This window comes from Pleurodeles waltl, chromosome 1_1 (genome assembly GCF_031143425.1).
Source record: "Pleurodeles waltl isolate 20211129_DDA chromosome 1_1, aPleWal1.hap1.20221129, whole genome shotgun sequence".
Taxonomy (NCBI): domain Eukaryota; kingdom Metazoa; phylum Chordata; class Amphibia; order Caudata; family Salamandridae; genus Pleurodeles; species Pleurodeles waltl.
The window spans coordinates 957,724,659-957,748,072 of NC_090436.1; the positions used below are offsets into that span (position 1 = coordinate 957,724,659).

The 23,414-nt window shown below is 45.7% G+C and overlaps 1 protein-coding gene across 1 annotated transcript in view; it reads right to left on the reverse strand.

Annotated features, from left to right (window-relative positions):
* The window catches only part of BANK1 (B cell scaffold protein with ankyrin repeats 1), a 2,047,355-nt gene that overhangs the window by 1,116,109 nt on the left and 907,832 nt on the right, over nucleotides 1-23,414 (reverse strand). The gene's annotated exons all lie outside the window — the stretch shown is intronic.

Consider the following 23,414-nt stretch of genomic DNA (forward strand, 5'->3'; position numbering starts at 1 on the left):
CTGGGATTTAAGCATTCTCAATTAAAGTGCAAACTGACATAAAATGTAGCATTCAACACATTCTACTGGTCTCAAATGAAGATATAGTTTCTCCTTAATGAGCCCTTCTCTTGACCTAGCTAAGAATTTAAATAATATAACTAGGAGTTAGCTCTGTGAATGTCATGTTAATATATCTGCATCCTCAGTAATGAATATCAGCGAAATGGGTCTGCTGTGTGCTATCAACACAACTATGGTAATACAGCTACAACCTGTGCATAATTCAAATCAAATCAAATCATAAATATTTATAAAGCGCGCTACTCACCCGTGCGGGTCTCAAGGCGCTAGGGGGAAGGAGTTACTGCTGCTCGAAGAGCCAGGTCTTGAGTAGTCTCCGGAAAGCGGAGTGGTCCTGGGTGGTCCTGAGGATGGTGGGGAGAGAGTTCCATGTCTTGGCCGCCAGGTAGGAGAAGGACCTCCCACCCGCCGTGGTGCGGCGGATGCGAGGGACGGCGGCGAGAGCGAGGTTGGCGGAGCTAAGAGGACGGGTGGGAGTGTAGAAGCTGAGGCGGCGGTTGAGGAGTTCGGGTCCCTTGTTGTGGAGGGCTTTGTGTGCGTGGGTGAGGAGTCGGAAGGTGATCCTTTTGTTGACGGGAAGCCAGTGCAGGTGTCTCAGGTGGGCGGAGATGTGGCTGTTGCGGGGTATGTTGAGGATGAGGCGGGCGGAGGCGTTTTGAATTCGTTGCAGACGTTTCTGGAGTTTAGCGGTGGTTCCTGCGTATAGTGTGTTGCCGTAGTCCAGGCGGCTCGTGACGAGGGCGTGGGTCACGGTCTTTCTGGTGTCGGCGGGGATCCAACGGAAGATCTTTCGGAGCATGCGGAGGGTGAGGAAGCAGGAGGATGATACGGCGTTGACTTGTTTGGTCATGGTGAGAAGTGGGTCCAAGATGAAACCGAGGTTGCGTGCATGGTCTGAGGGGGTCGGTGTGGTGCCAAGGGCCGTGGGCCACCAGGAGTCGTCCCAGGCGGTCGGGGTGTTTCCGAGGATGAGGACTTCTGTTTTGTCTGAGTTCAGTTTCAGACGGCTGAGTTTCATCCAATCTGCGACGTCTTTCATTCCATCTTGCAGGTTGGTCTTGGCGCTGGTGGGGTCCTTGGTGAGGGAAAGTATCAGTTGAGTGTCGTCGGCGTAGGAGGTGATGATGATGCTGTGTTTGCGTACGATGTCGGCGAGGGGGCTCATGTAGACATTGAAGAGTGTCGGGCTGAGCGATGAGCCTTGTGGGACACCGCAGATGATCTCAGTGGGGTCTGAGCGAAAAGGTGGGAGGTAGACTCTTTGGGAGCGGTTGGAGATGAAGGAGGTGATCCAGTTCAGGGCCTGTCCTTGGATCCCGGTGGAGCAGAGGCGGGATATTAGGGTTCGGTGGCAGACGGTGTCGAAGGCAGCCGAGAGGTCGAGGAGGATGAGGGCGACTGTTTCTCCGTTGTCCATCAGGGTTCTGATGTCGTCTGTGACTGAGATGAGGGCGGTTTCTGTGCTGTGATTGGCTCGGAATCCGGACTGAGAGGGGTCGAGTAGGCTGTTGTCTTCAAGGAAGTTGGTAAGTTGCTTGTTGACTGTCTTCTCTATGACTTTGGCGGGGAATGGGAGGAGCGAGATGGGGCGGAAGTTCTTCAGGTCGCTTGGGTCCGCCTTAGGTTTTTTCAGTAGGGCGTTGACTTCAGCGTGTTTCCAGCTCTCGGGGAAGGTAGCAGACGAAAACGAGCTGTTGATGATGGTCTGGAGGTGCGGGGCGATGATGTCATCGGCTTTGTTGAAGATGAAGTGTGGGCAGGGGTCCGAGGGGGCACCGGAGTGGATGGAGTTCATGGTGGCTTTGGTCTCTTCTGTGTTGATGTGAGTCCAGGCGTTGAAGGTGATGGCTGGGGTTGTAGGTTCTGTGGTGGTTGGCTGGGTCTGGTGTCCGAAGCTGTTGTGTAGGTCGGTGATCTTACGATGGAAGAAGGTGGCGAGGGAGTTGCAGAGGTCTTGTGAGGGCGTGATGGCGTTGGCATTGGCGTTAGGGTTGGAGAGCTCTTTGACAATGTTGAAGAGTTCTCTGCTGTTGTGGCTGTTTTTGTCCAGTCTTTCTGTGAAGAAATGTCTTTTGGTGGCGCGGATCAGTTGGTGGTGTTCGCGGGTAGCGTTCTTGAGGGCAGTCATGTTGTCTGCGGTGTGGTCCTTGCGCCAGGCTTTCTCGAGGGTGCTGTAGGTTTTCTTTGATTCCTTAAGGGTGTCGGTGAACCAGAGAGGTTTTTTGGTGTTGGTCTGTCTTGGGAGGCGTCTGAGGGGAGTGAGGTTGTCTGCGCAGTTGGTGATCCAATTCGTGAGGCTGAGGGCTGCATTGTTGGGGTCGGAGGAGAAGGTGGGTTGGTTGTCGTTGAGAGTGGAGAGAAGCTGTTCCTCGGGGATTTTGTTCCACTGTCGACGTGGGATGGGTTGTGTGCGGAGGTGGCGAGTCTCGCGCCGGAAGGTGAAGTGGACACATCTGTGGTCGGTCCAGTGTATAGCTGAGGAGTGGCTGAAGGATATGTGGTTGCTGGCGGAGAAGATGGGGTCTAGCGTGTGTCCGGCGATGTGGGTGGGGGTGTTCACCAGTTGCTTGAGGCCGAGGTTGTCGAGCAGGGCGGTGGTGTTGGGGTCGTTGTTCTGTTCCAGGTGGAAGTTGAGGTCACCGAGGAGGATGTAGTCCGGCGAGGTAAGGGCGTGCGGGGAGATGAAGTCAGTGATGGAGTCGCTGAAGAGGGCGCGTGGTCCAGGGGGTCGGTAGATGAGAGTTCCTCTGAGGGTGGTCCTGGGGTCGGTGTGGATCTGGAAGTGCAGGTGTTCGGCGGCGAGGGGGGTGTCTTCGGTGGAGGTGGTGACGTTAACGTTGATTAATGTCAACATTGCTTTTGGGCAATAAAGAGCCATTCTGAATGCTTCTTAAATAAATGTGAACCATGTTATTAAAGCATCTTTCAATCCCATCACATATTCGGACCACCTTAAGTCAAAGAAGTGTCTTTAAGGACGTCACCTGTCATGTACTGGGGTCAAGAAGGAAAGCTGAACACACTGTACTCTATCTCTAGCTGCAGCTGGATAAAATTCATAGGTAAAGATGATCTATCTATATCAATATAACATGTTTGTGCTATCTTATTATATAATCGAAATATAATACACCTTAGGGGGAGTGATCCTCAAGATCACATGACGATAGGTGCCCCTAAAACGATTAGATTGACAGAAAATCAATCAGTGTAATCAATTAAGTAAGCCTTCTTGAGACAAGGTATAAGTGAGAAACCATGAAGGTTTATTAAAATATTAGAGTTTGTTATAGAAGGCAAAATATGCTTAGTCTCAAAATCAATCAGCATTCATATTAAATCACATATAGAAAATTAACATAAGGCTCAAATAAATTACAGAAATCATTAATGCAGAATGGGGTCTGACTTAGGTTATCCCTCAAGAATTGTAACTTTTCTAGGTCCCAAGTATGCAATACATCAATGTGAATCTTCTCTCTAAGAATCGGGAAAGCAACACTAGCTCATTTCCAAAATTATCCTGTGTTTCTAGGAAAATACACACTGAAAATCACATAATCAACATGAGGTAAGCAAAATGTCACATAGGCTGGGCAAATTACAATACAGAAAGAAATGAAACAATACCTAACACCATTCCCTAAATTAATAAAAAGTAGTTCTTTTTTACCCTAATGTCATCAGGTGTGACAGTACAAATCTAGTTACATGTAATGCAATGACAGACTCATGAAAAGAAAAGGCCCACTGAGGTTGGGCAGGAAGAATGGAAGAAAAAGCAACCTTTTTGAGGAAATCTTCCTCTGGAACTTACAAAAAACACTTTAACTCATAAAGAGTAACCCGTTGGGTTACAGAACATATTACATACAACAATGCTTTCAGCGTGCATTTTGCTGCATGAGGAGTCGGTGAAAATGAAAACGTGGTTATGTTTAGGATTAAAGATGTAGCTTGGGCCTAGTTTGGCCAAAATAAGAAAAACACAGGCCCATATTTATACTTTTTGACGCAAAACTGCGCTAACGCAGTTTTGCGCCAAAAAAATTAGCGCCGGGTAACGCCATTCTGAAGCGCCATGCGGGCGCCGTATTTATTGAATGACGTTAGCCGGCGTTAGCCGCCGGCGCTGTCTGGTGTGCGTTAAAAAAAACGTCGTACACCAGGCAGCGCCGGCGTAGGGGGAAAATGGCGTATGGGCGTCCACAAATGGTGCAAGTCAGGCTGAGGCAAAAAAATCGCCTTAACCCGATTTGCGCCATTTTTTTACGATGCCCATCCCCCATTGAAATGACTCCTGTCTTAGCAAAGACAGAAGTCATGCCCCCTTGCCCAATGACCATGCCCAGGGGACTTCTGTCCCCTGGGCATGGTCATTGGGCATAGTGGCATGTAGGGGGGCACAAATCAGGCCCCCCTATGCCACAAAAAAATGTAAAAAAAATACTTACCTGAACTTACCTTAATGTCCCTGGGGTGGGTCCCTCCATCCTTGGGTGTCCTCCTGGGGTGGGCAAGGGTGGCAGGGGGTGTCCCTGGGGGCAGGGGAGGGCACCTCTGGGCTCATTCTGAGCCCACAGGTCCCTTAACGCCTGCCCTGACCCAGGCGCTAAAATCCGGCGCAAATGCGGGTTTTTTAGACCCGCCCACTCCCGGGCGTCATTTTTGCCCGGGAGTATAAATACGACGCATATGCATCGGAGTCATTTTTTCAGACGGGAACGCCTACCTTGCATATAATTAACGCAAGGAAGGTGTTCACGCAAAAAAATTACGCTAACTCCATGAACTTTGGTGCTAGACGCGTCTAACGCCAAAGTATAAATATGGAGTTAGTTTTGCGTCGAATTTGCGTCGAAAAAAACAACGCAAATTCGGCGCAAACGGAGTATAAATATGCCCCACAGTTCTGTAACGTGGACCAAATCATTTTGGTTGCCAAGCATTCATATTAATGAAATGATGTTTATTTATTCATTAAAACTCTGCTCTAAGAGTTGCTTGCTTGAGCTTAAGGGTTGAACCATGCAGAATGTTAAAAACAAGCAAATCTTAGTGCAACACATTTCAGAACAGTTACAGTGATAAGAACTGCAATTCCAATTGGAAGAAGGACATTCTGAAAATAACAAGAATTAATGACTGGAACACCGTTCGGTAAAAAATGCAATAATATTCCAAGCAGGGTGTATGGTTGACACCTTTCTGTGAGATGAATGCAGGCTTCTTGTTCAGATTTCACAAAATAGAAGGGCCAAAGGCTGATAGTTGTATAATATGTTGTGTAGAGTCATCTATAGCTTTTTAGCTGGGTGTCTCTCTCTCTCTTTGCATCAATAGTCATATAACAGTTACTTTCTACAGTTCTAAAATACACAGAGAAAAGTTCTTAATGTTTCTGTTGTTTCATGTTTGGATTTCAAAAGGGAAAAATACTGGATTTTGTTGATTTGCACAACTCTTTCTCACCTTGACATAAAAAATACCTGCTGTGCCAGTCAAACACTGGCTTGGGGGAACTCTAATATGTGACAAAATAAACCACAGCTTATTGGGGGTTTGTAGATTTGACTCCTAAATATCGACTCCAGAGTACTGATGAACAACATTTTGTTTTGTGCTTGTGCTCTTTCCCTAAAACATGGTACCATTGCCTTTACCCCAATTGGCACATTTAAATTACTTATAAGTCCTGAGTAGATTGCACCACATGTGCCCAGGGCCTGTAAATTAAAAACTACCAGTGGTCCTGAATCACTGATTGTGCCACCCACAGCAGTAGCCCTTTAAACCTGTCTCAAGCCTGCCACTGCTGAGCCTCTGTGTGCAGTTCTAAACTGCCATGTTGACCTGGGAAGGCAAACCTTTTACCAGGCCCAAACCTTCCTTTTTAATACATATAAGTCACCCCTAAAGTAGGCTCTTGACAGCCCCAACAGCAGGGTTTAGTGTATTTAAAATATTGAACATGTACTTTAAAGTTTTACATGTCCTGATAGCGAAACACCCTTAAATTTGTTTTACTGTTGCGTGGTCTATATTCTCCATATGTTAATGTTGGGACTAACTTCTTACATCTTATAAGTGTAATTCACAATCTGGGAGAGACAGTGTTGGACCTGGCCCTTTTTGCAGGGTCATCCCCAAACTTTTTGCTTCCCTCCTCCTGGCTGTCTGACCCTCTTTTTGTTGGCTTTAGGACTCTGGGCACTTTATCACTACTGATCAGTGCTAAAGTGCATGTGCTCTCCCCATTACCTTTGGTATGATTGGCTTACACCTGATTGGCACATTTACTTGTAATTCCCTTGCACAGTGATATCCCTTATACCCAGGGCCTGTAAATTAAGTGCTACTAAAGTTGCTTGCCAAGCCTGGAACTCCCCTTTTACCACATGTAGGTCACCCCTAAGGTAGGCCCTAGGTAGCCCCATGAGCACGGTGCTGTGTACGTAAAAGGTAGGACATGTGCCTTCATTGTGTGGCATGTCCTGGGTTTGACAAACAGCCTCTTTGGCTTCTCACTCCTGTGAGTACTGCTCCTCTCATAGGTTTGCATTGGGGATTCCCTCATATATGTCTATGTGGTAATTTCTGATCTGTGAGGGGTAGCGTGGGCATGTTTGGTAGGATTGGAATGGTAGTGAGAAATCCTGCTTATTGGTGTAGGTGGATTTTCATTACTAATGTGCAAATGCCACTTTTAGAAAGTGGGCATTTCACTGTGCTTACAACTCTTGTGCTTTGCAGCCTGACTCCAATCCACGTGTTGGGTAGAGTGACAGCTGGGCTTTGCGGATACTTTCCAGACACCCATTGTGACACCCATGGAGGTGTAACAGGAAGACATCTGCATACTGAATGGTCCTACTAGGCTGAGAGACTGGGAAGTGGGGCACACTTACATCTGTATAGGCTGTATCCTGCCCTCACACAATTGGCTTGTTTACCCCCTACTAATGCCTGGAGCCATGGATGGGGCTGAAAGGGGGTGTTGTGCATTCATAAGGTTCTTTTGAAGTATCCGCTAGATCAAAGACACTTTGAGTATAAGTACAGGGGTTGTGCCCCATGTTTGGAGTCACTGCGTGGACCTGCACCAGATGCTGCTGGAAGGAACTGTATGCCAGGAAGGAACCGCTACTAGACTTAGCTGCTTGGAAGGGCTGTCCTGCTGCCTGCAAGTCTGAGCGAAGGACTGCTATCCTGCAACTTGGACCTATGTGCTGGCCTGCCTGCACCCTTCTTTGGTGCCCCCAGCGGTTCTCCCACGGTTGGGTGTTGTGTGCCCCCCTCCGCTGTTTGCTGGAAGTTCTACATTTAGCGCGAGGTGAGCGTTATCCTTGAATCTGCCAGGAATGCTTGGTGAGCGCTCCTGTTCTCTCTGAGTCCATGTGCCCTGCTGACCCTGAGATCCCGGGTGTGTTGTTGCCCCCCCACCTATTCTGTGTAGGGGCCAGAGAAAGAAGGAGAAGTGCGGTGATGAGTGCTGATCATTTCGGATGTACACGGATGAAGCACCCTCATCCTGGTGCTCCCAGGGGACAGGCAGCCCCTCACTGCTGAATCCGGAGCTTTGTTCTGCTGTTCCTAGTGCCTTTTGTGTTGGGCTTTTCACCACTGGGCCTGGGATCGAAGAAGACACGCTGCCGGCCTTGAAAGACTCGAGGCTGTGCTGCACATATCCAGCCCCCAGGAGTGGGAAGCTCTGATGATGACTGGGAGAGAGCCGATTCTCTCCGCAGGTACAGTGAGGCTCTCATGAAGAGTACTAAGGTCAGGAGCCATCTCACATGGATGCGGAAGGCTGTCACATGTTTTCCCATATGTGAGGGACACAAAGAGGTCTCCCTGCCCCTGTGTGAGCTGTGTGTGACCCTCCTACCTCCCTTGGAGGCATACCTTTTGAGAGGGGCATTGTTCTATGGAAACAGCTGGCAGGACAGGCAGGAATCCTCATCAGAGGCCCCAATCCTGGTATTTCAGCTAGGAGCATTACCATATTGACTGCTGCAGGCATACATGTACCCCATTGCCCCACAGTTACCTTGAAATAACCATACTTACTAAAGTAGGCACGCAGGTGACCCTATAGCCTAAGGTTGGTGTCCATTACCGCAGTTAATGTAATAGAGGTGCAGGCACACCAGATCTATATGTCTAGGAGAGTAATTTGTACTTCAGGTATTAATGAATAGGTGATGACCAAAGTGGTGATTTGTGTACTCCAGGGATGATTAGTAATCTATGTGTTTTCGAACTCTCACTGTTTCCAATGTCATTCACGACTTGATGTTACTTTATATCTCGTTCTTGCCTTGTAGGGGTGACATGCATATTTTCAGGATTTGCCTTGTATGCATTGGGAGGGTGGATTTATGACATGTGCATGATAGAAGTGTTTTCTATAGCAGTATAATGATTGAACAATTGCCTGTTTGGCAAAGTCATTACTGATTTAGGACATTTTGGTCTATGGCTAAATACATTTTATTTTCATATAATCTGGTGTGAAGTCTCTTTTGTTCTATATTTATTGGGTCAAGGGTGGGTGGGTGTTGTGCAACCGCTTTACACATTGCCTGTCGGATAAGCCTGACTGCTCTGGCCAAGCTACCAAGGAGGTGTGCAGGGGTTATCTTGGGTGTGTAGCTCCTTTGCCTTGACTAGAGTGGTGGATTCTGCCTGGCTTGGTGCATACCCAAGCCAACCAGAAACTCTATTTCTAACAGATAGACTTTTCAAGTTTAGTGCCTATGGAATCACAATTCCAGGTGTTACTTGATAGGCCCTCTGTGTACTGATGGGCCATCCTGGGCAGGATGGGCGGGAGGAACTAAACACAGCCTCACTTACACCTAAATAGGCATTGTCCTGTCAACACAAATAAGGTTGCATACCCCACTGTAGTGAGACTGGAGCCAGGGCAGGATATACGTGCCCCTCAAAGGTATGTCTTTCAAGTCTCTCTCACATCAAAGGCACCACTGGGTAAAAAAACTGGACCTCAGACACTACCACGTCAGTACACTTCTTGACCTGTAGATACTCTGCCAGGAAGAAGGACTGCTGTGCTGCTGAAGGTCTGCCACTCTGCTAGACTGCTGTTTGCTGGACTCCTGCTTTGCTGTACTCAGCTGTGGCTGCTGCCCTCTTTTCTGGGAGTGAGCAGGACTGGACCTGAATCTCTCTAACTTGGAACCTAGAATGGCTCCAAAGACTAGCTGGCTGACCTTCTGATCTCAGGTCTCAGAGACATAACAGACTTCTAAGTACACTGCTCCTGCACCTGGACTCTGCCATGTGTGAGTCTGTCCTTCCAAGTGCTACCACCGCAGTTCTGGACTCTTGGAAGTGGGCCTAAGCTGCTTGCTCCAGCAGAACCGATGCATCCTCTGCTGCAGAAGCAGAATTGACCCACTGCCACTTTTGCATGGAAAAAATCACCTCTACTGCGTGGGTCAGAGCCAGCGCAAGCAACCACACTTGCAGTGCTGCTATACCTTGCATCTTGAGATGAGCACATTGCCTTTAGAACTGACAGTACGGCATTTTTCTCACAGCAAGGTCCTTGCGTCCTTGTCGATGGCAGTCTCGACAAAGATGGCAAAAGTCTGCATCGCAGCCCCTGCACTCCTCAGCACTGATGCATCGCCTCGACTGCCTAACTCATCCTTGACGTCAACGCATCAGGAACTCACACCACATCCTCACCCCACTGTGGGACTGATGCATCACTGCTGTTGCACAGAGAAACACAACGCACTCACTCCACTGCATAGTCTGGAACTCACGCATCACTCCACAACCCGGATTTAATGTACTTTTGTTCAGTGGGCCCCTAATGGATCTCTGTAGCTGGCATTGCTCAACTGTAGTCAGGCTGAGCAGTCGACTTTGTCCCAGTCTGGTGCTACCGGATATCCCCGGTTGGTACTTCTTGCTTATAAGTGCTATTTTACAGTTTAATCTTTAAAAAATCGCAACTCAAGTTCAACTTATTGGATTTTTGTTGTTTTGTCTTGTTTTATTTATTAAATTAAGTTCTGTTTTTTTCTAACCTTGTGTGGGATCCTTCTTGTGTGGTGTTTTCACTGTTTTATTGTTTGAAGTGTTGCATACATACTTTACACATTACCTTCAAGTTAACTCTGACTGCCCTGTGCCAAGCTACCAGAGGGTGAGCACAGATTAATTTGGGGGTTGCTTGTGCTTTACCCTAACAAGATGTTTGGTTGTTGCTTGACCAGGACTCAAACCCACCAATAAACAACCAAATTTCTCACATGAATTATTTGCAAAACTTGAAAATTGTGAATTCTGTGTCACCACTGTCCAATTCTTAGGGTTTTTAATATTGCCTAAAGGTCTAACTAGGGATAATCCTAAGAGTTAAGGAATATTGATGGACCATCCCCCAATAATGTTAAAGGAGTTAAGAATTTTTTAGGACTCTCCAATTGTTTCAGTGCTTCATTCTGAAAATTTCTCCTATCACTATCTTATTACAGAAAGGTCAGACCTTCAATTGCAATTGATCCCCAGGTGCTGAAGAAGCATTCCACTAACAAAAAAATGGCTTTTACCTCCTCCCCCAACCTTTTGATACCTGACATCACTCAACTGTTCTTTGTCAAAGCTGTAACTTCGCATATCACATAGTCCTAGGAGCTGTCCTTTCACCACCACATGTAGATTGGTCAGCTTCACCAGATATATTTCTTCTCCTGGAAGATAAGTGAAGCCTAACACATTACATCATCCTTGAAAAAGAGTTTTTGGCAGTCTAGGTAGCTTTTCAAGAGTGGCAACACTATTAACTGCCAGCTCACTACCCAGTTGCAGTTGACACCGACCATCATAATCTATATTGTTTAAAAACAGTAAGGGCTTGATTGCCTTTTAAAATTCCATAATAACATTTCATTCATCCAAGTCACTAAAATGATAATATTCACAGTAGAGGACAGAAAAATATACCTGGTGTAAAAACCCAAGGGGTTCAACATCCATGTGTAAAAAATGGCCCTCACCCACAAATTGTGACTAAATGATAAGGCAGACACACTTTCACATTCAGAAGAGGCGGAAATGAGGCCGAGCATAAAACCCCCAAACTTCTATTAACTGACGCAGACATTTGCGTAATCTGTGCTAAAAATAAAAGGTGTACAGATAAACCCCTGGGTTTCTTACAGTCTCTATCTAACCCACCAGAACTATGGCATATGATTTCTATGGATCTAATTGTCAATCTATTAAAATTCCAAGAATTTAACTGCATTCTGATTGTGGTTGACGCATTAAGTAAAAGTTAAGTCATTATATCCCACCTCAATAAATTCCTAAAGCTCCTGAGATTGCTGACGTATGCCAACAAAATATAGTGTGTGTACATGGTTTACTCACATGGATCATTTCTGATTGGGATTCCCAATTTGCATGTCATTTTTGGGGAGAATTTTGCAAAACAACTAGGTCTAGAGTTGGGTTTGTCTACGGCTTATCAACCCAAAACTGCTGGACAGGCCGGGCACTTTAACCAAGAGCTTAAAATGTACCTGAGAAACATTTCCAAACATCAAGAGCAAGAGACTTGGCTAAACAAACAATTTGTGGTTAGCCAAGTTCGTACTTGACATTTTATTTACTGCATGGTTTTCACCCATAGTTGAATTCTTCTCTAAATATTTCAATTTCCACATGCCTAAATGTTGGCCAACACCATGCCTCTATGCAACAAGTCATGGATTTATTAAAAAACAACTTGCTCAAAGCCAAACAAAATAAAAAGCAATATGTGAATGAGAAAAAAAACTCCTACCTACACCAAGGGAGATTTGGTGTGGCTTGCCACGAGACATTGAAGATTATTAGGGAAAAGGACATTACAATCTAGATATATTAACTGGGTTCTTGAGGAAAATAACCTCCATCCTACTATTCTTCCTTCCCTGCAAATCCACCTTGTTTTCCATGTTTCATTATTAAAACCTTACAGCCCTTCTACACATTTAGGGCCTTATTTTCCAACAAACTGGCGTATCGCACACGATGCCCTCGTTTGCTTAAGCCGCCCTGCACCACCCTAACAAAACCATGGTAGCACTGTATTTACAATACAGTGCACCATGGCACTCGTTAGCACAGCTGTGTCAGAATTTCTGATCTAATTGTGGCACTTTGCTGGACTAGCGTCAAAAATGTTGACACTGGTCCAGCAAAGAGCGGAGAGGCCCATAGAATAAAGCACAGTGCCACTTTAACGCCTGACCTGAGCAGGCGTTTAAAAATAATGACGCAGTAGATTTTGTAGATTTCACGATGCCATTCCTAAATGCCTCCTTGGGGGGGGGAAGCCTCCCATACATACATTATATATACCTGGCGCAGGTATGATGCGGCTCAAGGCTTTACAAACTGGTGCAATGGTACCATTGCACCAGTTTGTGAATACGTGTGAGGTGGGGGACTGTTCTGAGCCGCAATAGCATCAGAAAAAATGAAAAAAATATACTACAGTGGTGCAGGGGGCTTGTAAAAAAGCCCCTTAGTTTCTTCAACTAACTATTTGACCATAGATGATGAAAAAGAATATAAGGTGCATGATATTCTGGATTTATGAGGGCCATTCAGCCAACTCCAATATGCAACTGATTGGAAGGGGTATGACCCTAAGGAAAGGTCATGGGAATCTGCAGAACATGTGCATACCCAGGGATGTTGAATTCCTATCACCTGACACCCAGGACATATTGTTTGGGGTCAAGGGCAACAAGGTTTAATGTATATTTTGTCCTTAGGACAAGTAGACCCATCTCCCTACAACGCAAACCCTTTGGTTACCAACTTAGAGGTAAGGAAACTATCTGCAGTTGAGGTAATATGTGTGTACTTATGTTAATGCTGTTCAAACTTGTATTTATGGTTCATTAATGAATAGCCTTCATTATTAGGCGAAGCACTATAAATAAGTGTTTTAAAGTCAATCAATCAATCAATCAGTCAATTTGTATAGCGCACTACATACCTGTGAGGGTTTCAAGGCGCTGGGGTGGGGGGGTGAGGAGGGTGCTGCTACTGCTCGAAGAGCCAGGTCTTGAGGAGTTTTCTGAAGGAAAGAAGGTTCTGGGTCTGTCGTAGATCTGACGGGAGGGTGTTCTAGGTCTTGGCGGCGAGGTACAAGAATGATCTGCCGCCAGAGGATTTGCGCCGGATGCGGGGGATGGAGGCGAGGGCGAGGTTGGCGGAGCGGAGTTGCCGGGTGGGGGTGTAGAAGCTGAGTCTGTTGTTCAGGTATGTTGGTCCGGTGTTGTGGAGTGCCTTGTGTGCGTGGGTGAGGAGCTTGAAGGTGATCCTCTTGTTGACGGGGAGCCAGTGAAGGTCTCTTAGGTGGGGGGTAATGTGGCAGTGGCAAGGGATGTTGAGGATGAGTCGGGCAGAGGCGTTTTGGATGCGTTGGAGGCGTCGTAGGAGTTTGGCTGAGATACCGGTGTAGAGGGCGTTGCCGTAGTCGAGTCTGCTGCTGACGAGGGACTGGGTTACTGTTTTTCTTGTTTCTGTTGGGATCCATTTGTAGACTCTGCGGAGCATGCGGAGGGTGTTGTAGCAGGAGGAGGAGATGGCGCTGACCTGCTTTGTCATGGAGAGTGAGGAGTCGAGGGTGAAGCCGAGGTTTTGTGCGCTGTCAGTGGGGGACCCAGTGTGGTCGGCCACCATGTGTTGTCCCAGGCGGAGGGGGTGCGCCCAAGGATGAGGACCTCTGTTTTGTCCGAGTTCAGTTTTAGCCGGCTGTCTCTCATTCAGTCGGTGATGGCTTTTAGTCCGTCGTGGAGGTTGGTTTTGGCGGTGTGCGGGTTCTTGGTGAGGGAGAGGATGAGTTGGGTGTCGTCAGCGTAGGAGATGATGTTGAGGTTGTGCTGACGGGCCACTTGTGCGAGAGGTCCATGTAGATGTTGAACAGCGTCGGGCTGAGTGATGAGCCCTGGGGTACGCCGCAGATGATGTTGAAGGCTTTGGATGGGTATGGGGGGAGGTGGACTCTTTGGGTTCTGCCGGCGAGGAAGGATGTGGTCCATTCGAGGGCCTGGTCCTGGATTCCTGCTGCGTGGAGGCGGGATTTTAGGGTGTGGTGACAGACGGTGTCGAAGGAGGCTGATAGGTCTAGGAGGATGAGGGCTGATGTTTCTCCATTATCGAGGTGGCTTCTGATGTCGTCTGTGGCGGCGAGGAGAACGGTTTCCGTGCTGTGGTTGCGTCTGAAGCGGGACTGGGAGGGGTTGAGGATGTTGTTGTCTTTGAGGTACCTGGTGAGCTGAGTGTTGACGATTTTCTCGATTACCTTTGCCGGGAAAGGGAGCAGAGAGATGGACCAGAAGTTTCTCAGGTCCTTGGGGTCCGCCTTTGGTTTCTTGAGAAGGGCGTTGATTTCGACGTGTTTCCAACTTTCCGGGAATCTTGCAGTTTTGAAGGAGATGTTGATGGCTTTCCGTAGGTGTGGTGCGATGGCTGTGTCTGCTTTGTTAAAGATGTGGTGTGGGCAGGGGTCTGATGGCGATCCGGAGTGGATGGAGTTCATGGTCTTGCGGGTTTCGTCGTCACTGATGATGGTCCAGGAGGTCAGTCGGCTGGAGCGGGTGGAGTTCGTGGTGGGTGGGAGCGTCCGGAGTGTGAGGCGGTTGCTAGGGCGTCGCATAATTTCTTGGGAGGGGGTGATGTCGTTGATGGTGGCGTTTGGGTTGAAGAGTTCTTTTACGATGCTGAAAAGTTCTTTTCTAGGCGGGTCTTGAAGGAGGATCTTTTTGCTGGCCTGATGAGTTGGTGGTGTTTGCGTGTGGCATCCTTGAGTGCCGTGTGGTTGTCTGGAGTGCGTTTGAGTATCCATATTTGCTTGAGTTTTCGGCAGTGGCGTTTGGAGGCTAGGAGGTCGTCGGTGAACTAGGTGGCTTTTTTGTTGATGTGGTTGTTGGAGGGTTTTCTGAGTGGAGCAAGGCGGTCGGCGCAGTCGTTGATCCATAGATTGAGGTTGTGTGCGGCGATGTCACGGTCGGTGGGGTCGACGGGCGGTTTCTGGGCTAGGGCGTTGGACAGTTGGAGTTCGGTGACTTTACCCCATCGTCGGCGAAGTGGTGTTCTGTCTGCTTCTTGAAGGTGAAGTGGACGCAGTGGTGGTCGGTCCAGTAGAGTTCGGTGGTATGGTTGAAGGTGACGTGGTTGCTTGTGGAGAAGATGGGGTCAAGGGTGTAACCGGCTGTGTGGGTGGGTGTGTTGATGAGCTGTGTGAAGCCGAGATTGGCGAGGTTTTCGGTGAGGGTGGTGGAGTTGGTGTCATTGTTGTTTTCGAGGTGGAAGTTCAGGTCCCCGAGGAGGATGTAGTCCGTGGAGGCGAGAGCGTGGTTGCTGGCCAGGTTGGGGATGGCGTTGCTGAAAGGTGCCCTGGGTCCTGGGGGTCTATAGATGAGTGTTCCTCTGAGCGTGGTGTTGGGGTCCCTGCGGACTTGGAAGTGAAGGAGTTCGGCGGCGCTGAAGGAGTCGTCCAGGGTTGTTTTGACTTCGAGGGTCAGACTGCACTACTGACAGTGGTTCCAGTAATTTCATTTTATTTTTTAAGTGACACACGTTTGAAACGTTTTACAATATGAGGCTAAGTATAATGCTCCCAGAATGCTCTCTGATTAGATGCAAATGTTTGCAGAAGCTTGTAAGCAAGAGGGATGATTCTTTGCTTTCAAAATAAAATGGTCAGAAACAAATGCAAGTAGGAAAAAAACATTTTGCTACTTTGAGATTTTAGGTGCTATTTCTTTAAGACTTCATTTAGTAAAATGCTAGAATTTCCACAAAACATCCATTATAGAAAACAAGTGTAACCATTTTCTACAAGATTATGGGAAGCATGAAAATAAACAAGCACTGGCAAAGCCAACCGATCTGCCATTTTTTTAGTGAGTCTTTTGGTTTCGTCATTGTGTGTCTTGTTTTGACATGGCTTTTGTAACACTTTATTGTTGTGGGAGCTGCCAGGTCCTCACCATTGTAACAAACACTGGCAAAAAGAAAAAAACGTTTTTAGTCTCAAAAAGCACACATTGCAATCAGTGGCGTAACAAAGGCCCGCAGCCCCCCTCAGCACAGCACCTGCCCTGGGGGCTTTGCAAGGGGCCCCCTCCAGTTTCATTACGCTACTAATTGCCACAGTAGTTCCTGGCACTGAACAAAACTATGTTATGTGCCAATATGCTCCTTGTGGAACAGCAGAATATGATCACTCAAAGCCAGCCAATGATAGAGAGAGAAATAGAAGTTTAATTAAAACAAAATGTCTTTGTTAACACCAGACCTAATTAGGGACCCAATTCGTAAAGTCACAAAAATGCACCTATGATATATGTCTTTGAATTAGTGGCTTTCATGAATTCACAAGAACTTACAGAAGTAGACTAGGAAACCATACTCAGAGAAAATATTTGTGAACTGTATTTTAGCACGAGCAAATATGCATGTGCAGATTTGCTCATGTCAAAATCTATTGAGCATTTACAAGTTCACTTGAAGAACTTCTACTTCTGCTGTTGTCAGGATTACATTTCCAACTTTTCTTATGGGAAAAGATTAGAGAAGAGCTGGTGAAAATCTGTAAAATATGCAAGTTAGTAGATTTGCAGACTCAAAGGCATTCCAGCCCTGGAACTGTTGCTTACTGCTTTCCAGCCCCAGTATGTAGATCTGCAGAAAGGTGGCAAAATAAGGAAATTGCTATAGTAAGGATTGAAATTACAAGTATTCAAACCCTACTATAGTAGTAGTCCTGGCATAATCAGAGACGGTATTCTCAGAGCGATTAGAAAATGAGATTGCTGCCATAGTTTGTTGCCATAGTACATGTCACCAAAGGGACAAGTAGATTTTTTAACAGGACAAGTAGATTTAACTTGCACCTGTCCCATGGACAAGTAGCTATTTTATTAAATCCCACACCCCTGATACCCTTTGACTGCTCTGACGATTCCATATCTAACATCAGAGTAGACATTTGCAGTGCCTGGTTCAGGGCATAAGAGAGTTGGCACTGTCACATCCCGGCACCTGAGATCCAAAAGCACAATTACCTCACATGCAGTAGGCATGCCTCAGTACTTTTCCAGGACAGCCCTTTTCTCTAGAAGAAGGACATCAATCTGAGAGCAGATGCATAGTTTATAAAATATTCCAGTGGTCTGAACCGTATAAATCCCACTGAAACTGAAATAGTCTTAGATGAAGTTACAAACTTTTTGGTTGTCAAGACCCAGAACAGATCTGAGACAAAACGGTGTGGTATTCACACACCTTGTATCAAACATCCAAAAATGACCAGTTAACTACATCTATTCATAAGACTGTCTTGAAATAAATGTACAAGTGCCCACGGAGGGCATGGAAAGTACAACCGGCATTTTAAAATGAAATAAGAATACCCTAGTGGTGAGTTTATAGTCAAGGGTCAATTTGGGAAGACCTGGGCACCGTTTAGTGAAATTCTAATTGTGTCTTCAATTTTACAGATGTTCTACTTACTAAGAAAACAATCTCCCCCCTCACAAGACCAGAGCTGGAACTCAGTCCTCCGTGACCAAACAGGATCGTAAATGTAGGAGTGGGAGATAGCTAAGTCTGGGAAAGTGAGAAGGGAAAAGCCTGGAGCATTGTCGTAAAGATAGCATTGCTTTCTTAACCTGGGAGAGAGTAACGTGTTTTAATCTATTTATTTCAGTTTATTGCTTTAATTTAATATTCACTGTTTTAATTTATTATTTGGTCCTGATCCCCTTAGTCTTGGGTTCAAACAATCACCACTGTGTGCATAATCCAGGTCCGGTGGCATGGACTCGAAGGATCATTGGGTCTTACTGCTTCTGCAATATTCGCAAAGTTTTACTGCTACATAAAGAAAGATCAAAAAAAGTTTCGAAGAGCCCTCACAGTGTGCTTAAGTGGAAAGTTGTTGTGTTGTATTGTGGTCTGTGTAGGAAGTGTTTTGGTGTCATGCATTGGTGACCAGTGTGATGGTCTATCCTAACATCTGTTACTGCATTTCAGTAACAGTAAGTAGTGTTGTAAAGAGGGGAGAGGGAGAGGGAGAGGGAGAGATGCATGAACTTTATATTAAACAATGTTAATAATGTGATAGGGTGGAAGGGAGTAAGTTATAGTGTGGCTTTTGTGAAGTATTCATGATGTGCTGGTGATACTGTGATCTTGTAGCTGCTCGTCTTCTTAGAGTGTAATACAATAGATTTAGAGATAAATTCACATGTGCCATCCATCCATAAGCAGGGATGGTTATTTTTCTTTGGGCGGTGATGGGCTGAATGACCTTGTAAGGCATTAAAAGTGTTCATTTACTGGTGTGAGTCTGCCCCATTTAATTGATACGTACGAGTCGGTCTTCATTTCATTCTTGACTTTTAGTTGATTTTGGATATTTTTTTACATTACTGGTAAGGACTTCCATAATTTGCAGCATGTACTGAGAAGGAAATTCCTCCACTGTGTTTATTCTTGTTTCTTCCCAATAACAGGATATCTCTTGCATACACACACAAACACACCTATTCTAAGCATAGAAGACATATTGAACCATCACACTCATCATCACACATACACCCCATATTCACACTACATCACATCCTCATAAACATGCCATCCTATTTTCTCTCACACACACCATAACACACTATAACACACAAGCATGCATCCAAAATCACATGCACACATCGCACGAAACACCCCAGCAAACACAGCTCAGCCCCTTTATACACATCCACCACAAAACACACAATATGACACTGTTAAACCAATATCACATGCATTGTTGTACCAACACACTTGCTCCTTTCGTGTGATAAGGGGATTGGCATTTAATCATAAATATGACTATAGATATAACTAGCTTCTGTGACAAGCAAGTTTCATATTATACACTGAATACTTAGGCCCATATGTATACTTTTTTTTTGCGCCGCATTTGCGTCATTGTTTGACATAAAAGCGGTGCAAACTTACAAAATATAATTGTATTTTGTACGTTTGCGCCACTTTTGGGTCAAAAAGTGATGCGAATGCTGCGCAAAAAAAGTATAAATATGGGCCTTAGTCTCAAAAGAGAAATGTTCTGATGGTAAAGGTTGGCATTGAATTAACAGACACTTAAAAAGGATGATAAATAAAACAACATCATTAAACTAATGACAGCCTAGTACAAATTAAAATGTCAGGAAATTAAACATCCATAAAAAAGCTGAGGAATAAAGAACCAAATGAAATGCTCATCCTTTCCACATCGTAAGCTGGTTGTAACAAGCTAGGTGTCTCTATTTTCGAAATGTAATTATAGTTTAATAGAGTATCTTCAAGGTATGTAGATGTTGAGTTATGCATAATAAATATGTGCTTACCTATATAGGCTCACTGTTAGAAATTGGGTATCTGGTTGGCATATGTATGCACCCTGTCCAAGTAGGTCCACAATCATAGTCAGGGTAAGTCAGATACACAAACTAAGTTAAACTGTGTTCACTCGCTTGTAGTTTGGCACAAAGGAGTCAAGCTTAACTTATGAAGCAATGTGTAAAGTATGTGTGCAACATTTAAATTACAGTAACTGTGAAAACACCACAAAAGGGACTCTACACCATTAAAAAAAAAACTAGAGAATATTTGTGAGACTAGAAAAGACCAAAACGACAAAAATCCAATCAGTGGAAGTTGAGGCATTAATTTTTAAAGATTAAATAGCACTTAAAAGTCAGTAGTGGTCAAAAGGTTACTTGAGGTCGTGAAGGACCAGTGGAAATCCATATTTCAGGCCGACATCGATGGAGAGTAGGCCGGCTATAGATCCTACATTGGGTCCTCTGAAAAGTACCTTTGATGGAGCAAAGCGTCTATGCTGAGGGCACAATGCATCAGTTCCAATCCTCTCAGTTGGGTCCCACACTGGTGTTGAACTCCGTTGAAGGGTTTGGGATGCGTTACCGTCAAGCCACACAGGGCGTCATCATTGAGCAGGCTGTTGATCTGATGTAATTGAGCAACCTCTGCATTGGCATTGAACGGCAATGCGGTGCAATTTTCCACACACTCAGGCAATGCATCGGTTTTTTGCAGGAATCAGCTGCAGAACCCACTTCTGAGGCTCAGGGCCAGAGAGGATCCCCTCAGGCAAGGGTAGGATTCACAGATGGCACCGTCCAGCAGCACCAAGAGAGTTGCAAGCAGTCTTTGTTGTCCCTGAGACAGCAGAAGTACACAGGGCAAGCCAGCAAGCACTTGGAGACACTCTGGGTCAGCAAATGAGTCCAGTCCTTGCCCTCAATCCGGCATACATCAGCAGGCAGCAAGGCAGCACAGTAATGCAGAGAAGCAGTTCCTTGAAACAGTCAGTCCAGGAAGAGTAGTAATCCTTACAGCACAGCAGTCTTTACTCCAGCAGAGTTCTTCCCAAGTCCAGTAGTGATCTGATTTGCTAGGGTCAGAGCCCCAGCACTTATACCCAAAAGCGCCTTTGAAGTGGGGGTGACTATAAAGCAGCTCCTTGAAGTACACTGGTTCGGAATTCATCCCAGCCCTGGCTGCAAACTATCAGTAGGATGAAATCAGCCCTTTGTGTGGGTTGGGCACTTCCCTTATCAAGTGTCAGTGTGAGCTCCCATCCACCCTCCCAGCACATCAGAATGCAGATGAATGCAGATGAGTTGTTTGTCACACCTTTCACACCCACCCTTCCTGTGTTTGTGGCTGTCTGGGTGGAATGCACAAAGTGTAGCTGTCACCTAGCCCAGACCTGTATTAGAGACAGGCTGTAAGACATACAGATCAGTAAGAGCAGAGAAATGCTCACTTTCATAGATACCAAACATGATTCATCGACCACCTCTGGTTTAGGAATTAAAGCCTATTAAACATAATAAGGAATCCCAAATGTTATCCTATGGGAGGAGTAGGCCTCACAGTAATTAAAAACAACTTTGGGAGTTTTTCATTACCAGGACATGGAAAACTTAAAAGTGGCAGTGAAACTTCACACATAGGCTCTGCAATGGCAGGCCTGAGACATGTTTACAGGGCTACTAGAGTGGGTGGCACAATCAGTGCTGCAAGCCCACTAGTAGCATTCAATTTACAGGTCCTGGGTATATGGTATGCCACTTTACCGGGGACTTACATGTCAATTAAATATGCCAATAGTGGATAAGCACATGCACTTTAGCACTGCTTATCAGAGGGAAAGTGCTTATGTCCTAAGGCCAACAAAAAGATATAGCAAAATAAGGAGGTGAACAACAAGAAGTCTGGGGCAGGACCACCCTAAGGATGCCAGGTGTAACACTCACCCTCATTACATTATTGTAGTCAGTATTTGTGACACAATAGCATCGCAGGGATATATTTTGTCACTTGATATGTCAGGCCTTATGCCTGATACTTGGCAACATGTCTGTGAAAGCTACTTAAGCTACTGAAGTAAGAAACATGAAGGCGATTTTGGATTCATTCTACTTCCTGTCCATCTAGTGAATAAAGGCACTAGTCTCCCCACACTGGTGCTTCACCTGAAGCTCCAGACTAATATAACCCTAGTCCTCTCCACCCTGAACTATAAAAGCAGACTCTACTTGGATCTCCACTCTTCCTACTTTGAAGACTTCAAAGACCCCAAAATGTAACAGTCACACAACTACTTCACCAGCACCTATGCAGCTACGTCATCTAGCCTTCCAAGTGCTTTATGTGCTACACAATGGTCTGATGTTCCTCCTTGAAGACACTCTGCAACGCACACAGGTCCATCTAAGACAGTATTCCATTCTTCATTTAAGGAAAACATCAATAATACTTCCAGAATAGAAGGTTTCTTTCCAGTCTAGCAACTCTCATAACAACCCATGTCTACAAGAATGCACACATCAGTGGGACCTGCTTCCTTCTACATACAGACAGTAAAACTATGACTTCCTCCCACCAAAGACACAAAATAATGAAAACTAGCTAGAGTTCAGGAAGGCAGTAAAGACATGGGTGATTTAGGACCTTTTCCATATGAGCAGGAGAGCCATGGCCAGGGAGTGGGAAAGAGAGGCTCAATGAAAACTGGCACTCATTTTACCAATCTTTGGAGCACGCAGAGCTGAAAGTCTGAGTTGACCTTGCTGGGTATTAAATGCAAATCTCACCATCAAGCACTTGATATAATGTGCAAAACAAAGTTAACTCATGGTTGACAAGTAATTAAAATATGGTGCAGAGACAGGGGCGGCCAGTAAGTACTGAGAGTGGTGGGGCAGGCAAATGAGTGATGGGTGCAAGGAGGAGGTAAATAAAATCAATATTAACTTACCTTGCTTGCAAGGTGATGTCCTCCTCACTCTGGGTCTTCTTTTCTCTCCATTTTCCAATTCCCTTAACCAATTTTGGCGCTCCTCTCATGCTGTTAACCAGCATGAGAAGAGCACCAGGATTGGAGGGAGCGACCTCTCTCAGCGCTCCCAAGGGCACTGGAGGCCTATGCTTGCTCTCAACCCAGTTGTCTAGGACAGCTGTGTTGAAAGGTTTAAAATATGCATGTTTAGCTGCTCATCGCAAGACAGCCGGCCAAAGAGCGATGCAGACTTTAAACAAGTGCACAGGCAGCCCACCACTGCTCCCCTTCCTGCTACTGGCACTCAGCTAGCCCTGCCCCATCTTGACAGTCAATTCGGGATGGGATGAAAAATAAAATGGTAATAACTTATGTTTATTGCCATTTTATTTTTCATCTTTGGGCATTGTCTGGCGGCATTTTTAACAGTGGGGTGATGCTCCTTTCCTATAATGGAGGAGTTGTCCCTCTACAGAGAGATAGAAATTCAGGTTCAGGAGGAAGATCGTGGCTTGACAGCCTATTTGTAATGCACAAGAAGAATGTAGGAAGCTAAGTAAGGTGAGAACAGTGATTTTGGACTTTTAGGGGCAAATTAATAATTTTTTGTGAAATGCAGCACAGTAACGAAAGCTGCTACACTGTGGAAGAGGGAGAAGGCAGCACAGAACCATATTTATAAAAAATGGCCTGCTGCTGCTTTTATTTCCTGCACTTCTGCACAGGCTGCCAAGGGCCATGCAGGGCCTTTGAACCTTAATGTATTTACATCTTGTCTAGGATAGTTTTGTACTGGAAACTTTCCCTTTTGTGCTGCAAAATAAATACCCTAGGAATAGTTTGCACTTATTTTGTCTTGTTCTCCTATGATTCCATTACAAGCACATAGATCACCAGACACACAGAAAAGCATGCGCAGATGTCAAAGTCATGCATGTTTGTATGCACC